Source organism: Priapulus caudatus, unplaced genomic scaffold, assembly GCF_000485595.1.
Source record: "Priapulus caudatus unplaced genomic scaffold, Priapulus_caudatus-5.0.1 Scaffold198, whole genome shotgun sequence".
Taxonomy (NCBI): domain Eukaryota; kingdom Metazoa; phylum Priapulida; class Priapulimorpha; order Priapulimorphida; family Priapulidae; genus Priapulus; species Priapulus caudatus.
In genome coordinates this window covers 239,526-246,698 of record NW_014577259.1, presented here as the reverse complement: position 1 = coordinate 246,698, position 7,173 = coordinate 239,526, and the positions used below count along the sequence as shown (strand labels likewise).

Here is a 7,173-nt window from a genome sequence, read left to right as displayed (position 1 = left end):
CCGCCCAGCCGGCCACCCGCACGCCCGCCCACCAAGCCAGCCACCCGCCCAGGGACTGCAGAATACCAAATCCATTTCTTCTGGATGAAGAATGTTCCTCGCTCATCAGCCGACAGCCCGTCTCTGCGCATGCGCCGCTACGTGGAACCTGTGCGTGAGGTTGTCGGGCGGTCTCCTTGAACGTACGCGGCAACAGGTGTGATTTACTGATAATACGCGCCGTCGTGCGAAGAAGGCAGGACGTCGGGAACCCCCGCGGCGTCTTCCTGAACTCGGGTGTCAAACCTTCCCATGCATCTCTCCTGCCGGGAAGATTCGTCTTAATCACTCGCGCAAATTTGTTCGCTTAATCTCAAACGAGCCGCATTGCCTTGACTCTCTGACAAGGTGCTTCCCTCGCACGAAATAGTGACTAATGGTTTGCGGAGGTGCGTAGCAGACGCCGCCTTGACACTCGCAACACCGTCGGTAGATCTATAAGTGTTAGCGTGCGCGACAAAAAATCGGGCCGCCGCATCGATTGGCTTCGTGTTTCCTCTTTCTGCTTTCTGCATGGGTGGTGCAGGTTAGAGGCGATTTCTTGGCAATCTCCCTCCCCGCCTCGCGACTGCCAAGACCCCGCAGCGAGAGAAGGAAGCTTATCGCGCGCGCGCGGATTGCTCTCTCGCCGTCGCCGCTGCGCTCGCGGTCACATCTCAGCCACCCCCTCCCGCAGTCAATTCTGTCGGTTCCCGTCTGATTGACGTATTAAATCAAGGAGAGTCAAAGCTGCGAGGCGGGCGGCCGCGTTGCGGTGCATTTAGATGCTGTGCGTAAATCTGCCGTAGATAGATGATTGCAAAATGGATTGATAAAGTGGTTGCGACAGTATAAGCCCCACGCGCAGTGCTTCGGTTGGAATTAAGCTGTCACGTAAGATGTCTGCCTTTGCTGGGCAATCCATCGAATGTGACTCAGCATGCGACAGACTCTTACCAAATATCACAATTAAGTAAGAAGGTTGTTGTAGGGTTAAGACACTTTCAGCGAAATGGGGGAGTGAATTACCCAAATGAATATGCAAACGTCGATTGGTGTTCAATATTTACTAAAATTTATTTTTAACATTTATTTGTTTTACAGATTGAAGGATGGATATATTTCACATTTAACTGTTAGTTTCAGTTATTCTGATTATAGATGTATTTATCATAATTTGATCAGTCAAATATATAGTAGTTGGCTATAAATAAAATCTTCCGGTCTGAAACATTCAAAATCAATTTATGGAGCGCAACGTGTCATGTATTGCTAACTTCATATTTCGTTTGCTCGGCAGACCATAGCATATTGCTTAACGACGAGTACGGGCGTGCGTGTGTGAGTGCGTGCGTGCGTACATGCTCGCACCTTATCGTTCCTGCTCTGTCTGTCTCTCTGTCTATCTATCTCCGTCTTGCTCTCTATATCTCTATCTGTCTTTATATATGTATATATATATATATATATATATATATATATATATATATATATATATATATATATATATATATATATCTCCTTTCTCTATCTCTCTCCCTCCCCGCGCGCTTTCTCTCGCTCTCTCACCATTTCTCTCTCTCTTTCTCTCTCTCTCTCTCTCTCTCTTTCTCTTTCGTGCGCTATCTCCCCCTTCTCTCTCTCCCTCCCTCTCTATCACTCGCCCTCTCTGAACCGCGGCGGTCATCCAGCCTAAAATCAAAGGACCGAATTGTAAAATCTATTTCGGCTTGCTCAATTCTTTTCAATTGAAATTCGCTCCAACTAAGCCTACAGCGATAAACAATGGCGCGCTAGGATCAGTCGTCCTTTCTCTCCTCTCAACGGAGAAATAATAGCGTCGTCTACACTATGCTAGAACCCGGGTTTACCGCATCTACACTGTTGCTAAAACGCGGGTTTTAGAGGTGGGTTTTGTAAAAACGCGGTTTTTACAGACCCGGCAATATTACCGGGTTTTGCTCTGCTAAAACCCGCGTTTTAGTCGAGCGCCGTAGTGTAGACAGAACATGACAGAAAACCCGCGTTTTAGCTATGTATCCCACCAGTCGGTACTAGATGGGTGCATTCACGGAAGGTGGGTTTTTGACAGTGTAGACGCTGCACCACCGAAAACGCGCGTTTTACTAAAACGCGGGTTTTAAAAACCCGGATTTTAGTCTATAGTGTAGACGCTGCACCACCGAAAACGGTTTTAGTCTATAGTGTAGACGCCGCTATAAAATGCGGAAACCAGTTGTGCTCTCGCCGAGAGGTGGCGCGCGTTTTGACAGTAATGCCTTGTCCATGCAAACCCAAGGGTGTTGCTATCCCCCGGGCGTGGAGGGAGGTCACGTGATAACGTTGACTATGACGTTCAAAACATTAACCCTAACGGTAACTCTAACTACAAGACCTCCAACACTAACCCTACAACTAAATATATATATCTCGCAGCGCTATATATAGGCATTGTGATCCACAAAAATTAATCTATGGTGTGGGGACAGATATCATGATGCATGCCACGCGCACGCAAATACACAAACATATACGATTACGTTACGATCAGGTATTCTTCCAACTGTATCTAGGATACCTGTAGTAAACCCCGTGCCCGCCCCCGCGCACCCGAACTCACACGCGCACGCACACACACGCGCGCGCAAACACATACATAATATAGTAACCGAAGTGCCTGCATGGCTGCCTGCCTACCATCGCGAAACCTGCATCGCTGTCTGCCTCACATTGGCTATTCTGCCTGGCTGCCATCGTTGGAAAGTTGTCTGGCTCTTGTCTGCCTTCTTCTGACCAAAATGTCTGCATGTCTACAGGAATGGTGGACCTCCTGCGCTATCACATAAGCAGAGTCCTGCTTCAGATATGCCTGTCTCGTCTGGCCTGTCAGCTTCAATACTGCATTGCTAGCTGCATTGCCAGCGGAATCCTGGCAGTAACTGACATCGTTAATTTAATCCGGTTCTTTGAACACACTCTGGTGCTGATTGTATTGTTTATAGATCGGTCGAAGATGGCGGAAACGCATTCTACAATGTTTAGAAATTATATTATGTGCGCAAATTAAAAAAATGGGCACAGATTGAGATGTTAGCTCTTTGTTTTAGCATAAAAAGCATGGGTTAAAATTTTCGATTCTGACGACATTTTTTTGGGGAAAATCGGCGATTGTCTTCAAGCTTTGCAAGGCGTGTGCTGTCAAGCGTCGGTCAAATGCGGGGAAAGACGCTTCTAACCTCTTTATAAATATATTTTTCGCATGAAAAATGTGCAAATTTGTTAGCTTTCATTGGCCTAGCAAATAAAAAACATGTAAAATTTTCGAGATTCTGACGACATTTTTTAGGGGGAAAATCGCGATTTTCTTCAGCTTGCAGCTGTGTGCTGTTCAAAGCGTCGGTCATGGCGGGGAAACGCTTTCTAACTTTTATAATATACATATTTTTTCGCGATTAAAAATGTGGCAAATTTGTTGTCAATTGCTTAGCAATAAAAAAGCATGTATGTTAAAATTTTGATTCTGACGACATTTTTTTGGGGAAAATGCGATTCTGTCATGCTATAGCTAGCTCTGGTGCTGTTCAAGCCGTGCGGTCAACTGGCGGGAAGAACGCGTCTAACATCTTTATAAAGTGATGATTTTCGCACCATGAAAATAAATGTGCAAATTTGTTTGGTTCATTGGTAGATAGAAAGCATGTTAAAGATTTTTCGGATTCTGACGACATTTTTTGGGGGGGAAATCGCGATTGTCTTCAGTTTGGCAGCTGTGGTGCTGTTTCAAGCGTCGGTCAATGCTGGGGAATACGCTTCTAAACTGCTTTATAAATATATTTTTCGCATTAAAAAATGTGCAAATTTGTTAGCTTCATTGCCTAGCATAAAAAGCATGTTAAAATTTTCGATTCTGACGACATTTTTTTGGGGGAAAATCGCGATTTCTCCAGCTATGCAGCTCTGGTGCTGTTCAATGCGTGGTCAATAGCGCGGGAACGCTTCTAACTGCTTAGAACTATAGTTTTCGCATAAAAACTTTTTGGGGCAAAATTTGTTAGCTTCATTGCCCAGCATAAAAAGCATGTTAAAATTTTCGATTCTGACGACATTTTTTTGGGGGAAAATCGCGATTTCTCCAGCTTTGCAGCTCTGGTGCTGTTCAAGCGTCGGTCAATGGCGGGGAAACGCTTCTAACTCTTTAGAAATATATTTTTCGAATTAAAGAAATGTGCCAATTTGTTAGTTTTATTGCCTAGGACAACATGCCTCACCGTAAAAATTTTTTGATTTTGATGCTAATTTCTTGGGGGGAAAATTCACGGATTTCCCAGCTTCTGCAGCTATAGTGCGTGTTTGGGTTGTCGCAAAAATGGCTTCCGCGCTCAGAATTTACGCTTGGTTCTTAAACAATACAGGCTTGGAATTCCTACACTGCCCTAATGATTATGCAATAAATACATTCATCAAATATTGAAAAGAAACCGGGGAAATCCGTCTGGCAGCTGTGAATGGCTGTTTAATTCATAAATGAATGGCAATGAATTTCAAAATGAATTTCAATGAATCGTCTTGAAATCAATTAAATGAATGGCAAATTTTTTCATCAAGCAAATGTGTTATTCTGATAGGTGCATCGCTCTGTGACAAAATGGTTTTGAATTTTCGATTCTGATGACTATTTTGTTGGGGGGAAATGGCTATTCGCCACTGTTTTATCAGGCACTGAAAGCTGTTTTTGGTTCCCATTCTGCCAGATTCCCGCATAGGAAAATTCTTTCAGCAAATGAAAGAGGACCTCGTGAAAGATAAAAAACGCATGTGACCCCTGGGGAGCTCCCAGCCTCTGAGTCCAACTGTTTGAGCTTGACTCTAGTCCGACTCTGTGAAGAGACATGAGAGGTGTAAATTAGGTGGGAGGCTTCCGCCGCCGGTGAAATACCACTACTTTCATCGAGTCCTTTACTTATTCGATGAAGCGGAAGCGAGCTCACGGCTCTTTATTCTCGAATTAAACCGTCGGTAGTAGTGCCGAGGCAATCGCTCGAAGAGCAGTTGTCAGGCCAGGGAGTTGACTGGCGTGTTAACACTGTCAAAGGGTAACGCAGGTGTCTAGAGGCGAGGCTCAGCGAGGCAGAAAACCTGTTCTCGCGTAAGGCAAAAGGGAAAAGCTCGCTTGATTTTGATTTTCAGTACGAATAAGACGCGTGAAAGCGTGGCCTAATCGATCCTTTTGACTTTTAGGAGTTTTTAAGCAAGAGGTGTCAGAAAAGTTACCACAGGGATAACTGGCTTGTGGCAGTCCAAGCGTTCATGAGCGACGTTGCTTTTTTGATCATTCGATGTCGGCCTCTTCCTATCATTGTGAAGCAGAATTACCAAGCGTGTGGAATTGTTCATAGCACAATAGGGGACGTGAGCTGGGTTTAGCCGTCGTGAGACAGGGGGGTTAGTATTCCCTACTGATGCGTGTTGTTGCATGAAGAAATCCTGCGTTTCCAGTACGAGAGCGGACGCGCAGGTTCAGACATTTGGTACATGTGCTTGATGCGAAAAGTCAGTGGTGCGAAGCTACCATCTGGGGATTATGACTGAACGGCCTCTAAAGTCAGAATCCCGCTGAGAAATGTGACATACCGTTTGTGCCACTTGGCTTGGGAGGCAGTAATGATGCGGAAGATTCGCTCTTGTGGAAAAGCCACAGTACACGGACGTTGCTGTCGGCGCAGAAGGCGTGGCGCAGGCAGTCACAGAGTCGATTACGATATTCCAACCATGCAAGTATTGTGTGCCATTTCTCAATCGACCTAGTGTCTAGTGCGTGTGTCCGTATTTAGTAGAGCAGGACCACGCACACTGCATCTATTGAGAGCTAAGCCTTTCACTTGGAAGATTTGTCTGCGCGAGCAGGCGAGTCGCCAGACCGCAGATGGGTGGTGGTGCTGGCGAGAACCGTAACCGAACGAACCGAGCACGGAACGAGAGCCGACAAACCGAACGCGAACGAAAACGAACGCTAGAGAGAAGAGAATAGATGAGCGCCGGTTGTGGCGAGACGAGAGAGGACGAGAGTCAGATGTTATTGAGAGACGACAAGTAAGAATTGGAACTTGACGAAAGCTCGTTGAAAGTACGAGACGGAGAGAAGAGGGGCGAATAATCGATAGAGCAGAACTGAGAACAAGCTTGCAGCAGCGATGAACTCAGTGAGACATTACTGAGGCGAGCTGGTACACAAAGAACGCAGCATGTGCAGTTGGTAAGCTTGTATGAATTTCCAAAGCGTGTACAGTTTGGTCTAAGATCAACGTAACCAACGATCTTCTAAGTACTTGACAGTTTGTGTCGAAGTAGCGTCGCGTAAGCCAACGATTTTTAATTTATGATTTCTCGTAATGAGACGATTTCGATTCTCGTAACCAACGATTCCCATTCCTGCACTCTTAATCTATTATTGTATACAGTTGTATCACATTGTATCCATGTATAACTGATCTCTGCATGGGTTCTGTGTTGATACATTGTATCACAGCTGTATTAATTAATTACTGTCTCTTAATCGCTTTTGATACATTGTAGTCACATTGTATCACACTGTATTACTACTGTAACTGTCTCTTAATCGCTTCTGATACACTTGTTTCACATGTATCGACACTGTATTACAACTGTACTCTCGTTTCCAGGCGATTTCGAATATCTCCGTACCACCGACTTTATCAGTGGCGAAGTAGTTCATCTCGGTTAGCCCTAACACCTAACCCTAACGCCTAACACACTATCGGCTGAGAGGGTCTAATGTCCTCCCGAAGTACCTGGATATACCGGTAAGACTCCCTAACTCCACTAACGCCCGCACGCACATAACGCAACTTAATCACACTATTCCCAACGCGAGAAACATGTAACAATTCAACTGGCTTCCTTGCCAAAATATTACCAAGCGCTACGACGCGCGAGTAACTGGTGTGTAGTTTGAACCCAAGCAAAAATGCGCTTCTTTGCAAGGGAAAATGATTCTTGTCATAAGTTTGCGCAGAGTTACGCGTGTGATGCGTATACTGTTAGAGTCAGTGTATATGATATATATATTTCATACCACCGTGCATACCCATTATTTATTTTTTTTTTTTTACCGGGATATTGAATCAGCATAAACAT

The 7,173-nt window shown here is 45.0% G+C and overlaps 1 protein-coding gene and 1 long non-coding RNA gene across 2 annotated transcripts in view; both read left to right on the top strand.

Moving 5' to 3' along the window:
* The window catches only part of LOC106807180, a 19,338-nt gene extending 13,920 nt beyond the window's left edge, over positions 1-5,418 (top strand). The window contains exon 3 of the long non-coding RNA XR_001393633.1: positions 5,216-5,418. This is a non-coding gene — a long non-coding RNA (uncharacterized LOC106807180). The remainder of the gene's footprint in view (positions 1-5,215) is intronic.
* LOC106807165 (metaxin-1-like) overlaps positions 1-7,173 on the top strand; it is a 97,496-nt gene that overhangs the window by 35,914 nt on the left and 54,409 nt on the right. The window lies entirely within an intron of this gene.